The sequence below is a fragment of the Wasmannia auropunctata genome, unplaced genomic scaffold, assembly GCF_000956235.1.
Source record: "Wasmannia auropunctata unplaced genomic scaffold, wasmannia.A_1.0 LD336076.1, whole genome shotgun sequence".
Classification (NCBI taxonomy): domain Eukaryota; kingdom Metazoa; phylum Arthropoda; class Insecta; order Hymenoptera; family Formicidae; genus Wasmannia; species Wasmannia auropunctata.
This window is the reverse complement of record NW_012026814.1, coordinates 5,327,855-5,329,696: the sequence shown is the minus strand read 5'-3', so window position 1 is coordinate 5,329,696 and position 1,842 is coordinate 5,327,855.

Sequence of the window (1,842 nt, the reverse complement as noted above, 5' to 3'; positions counted from 1 at the left end):
GGAAAAAATATATGCGTTCAGCAGAGAGAACAGATTAGTGAGTGCTCAGTGATTCTTTAATATGATTAATTCTTGCTTTTATTTAGATTTTCTAGATTTAAGTGCAGAAACCAATCGTAATAAAAAAATCATTAAACGCACACTAATCTGTTTTATCTGTTGTATTGTATTATCACACACATCAAACGATTATTTTGACATATACATCAATTAAAGCGTACGAGACGAGCGTACTGCAAGGTTAAAAATTTAGCGTTCTAGCGCCTCTTGCGTCCGAAATTGTAAAAGGACATTTCCTCCACCCCGCAACTGGGCGACGACGACAATAATGATGATGATGAGGACGTTTCTTAATCTTAAATTCCCACATTTCGGACTTTGCATTGAAATATCTCTGCTCGTAGGGCACGTACAGAAAAAATAAAGACACTTTCATTATACAAATCAAACCCAAGCTATCGATTAAGCCTAATTAGAACTTAATCGGTTCAACCATTATTGAGATCTCAAAATCTCGGGTGCTCGCAACGGCTCGCGTTAAGAGACCCTGCATGGCTTTAAACACTTGACACCAAGCCACTACCGTGTCTCCTGATTTATTCAATTTTTCCCAAAAGACTCCCTCAGGACTCAGAAATAATTAGGAAAATTTGAAAAATTCGGTCCAAAAATCATTTGTCTAAAATACGTTTCTCGACATTGTCTATCTACTGGTATAGTCTAATTTTGGTCCATTTGTCAAAATTAATACTCCTTTCGGACTTAGAATTAATTATTAAAATTTACAAAAATCTGTAAAAAAAAATCATGGGTCTAATACACGTTTCTCGACATTATGTATCCATTGATGTTGTATAATTTTGAGCGATTTTTGTTTGCCAATTTACCCTTCGGATTAAAGAAAATTAAAAAAAGAACAAAAACCAAAACTACATTTAAGAATAAAAGAAGGGGACACACGCTAAGAAAATAACACTTTTAGTGCGAAAAGTACAATTTATTATAATATTTTGTATTTGGACTATATATATTGATATAAAAGATAACAGTTTTTTTATTTAAAAAAAAAATAGAAAATTTATGCGCTGGTTTTCCGCTTCAATCTGTAACAAAGTTTGACAAACAATAAATTTATAAATATTTCGTTAATTATTATTCAATGATCTATGTATATATATGGTGTATTCACCTTGTCCGCTTGCAACGTCTCTAGTCCTCCCAGAAGGAGCAACCCGGCTCATCCGGGCCGCGTCTCCTTCTGGGAGGATTGAAAACCTCCCGTTCCGCAATCTCCCTACCAATCCGTGTCTCCATTTGTCTCTCCACGGCCGTGAGAACGTACGCGCGACAGTGCTCCCAATGAATCAGTCGCCCTCCAGCTTCACCCTTCTTGACCCTATAAACAATAACATGAAAAAAATAAAAAAGAAAAAAAAAGATATATCTAAAATATAGAAAGACTTACGCTAATTGGGCGCCACAATTTAACTCGAAATCCTCCTCCGTAGCGACTATTGGTGGAGGTCGCACTGTCTCCAGTTGAATTTCTATAAAACGAGCCATTTTCGTTTTTGAAACAGAATAGACAACATCATAGACATTATTAAAAATAGGACCTCAATACAAACAGTAATTAAAAAATTAATAAGAAATAAGTGAAACACATTTTAAAATAATACAGAAACTATTCGAGATAGAGTCCAAATTACAAATTTCTTTACATTGATATTTTCAAAATAATGAAATATTGGTGCCAATTGTTCTCGCGAACGACGCGTTACGTGTGTACGAGCAATTATGGAGCATAGCATTCGCTCGGTCTAGACGAGCAATAAATATTTG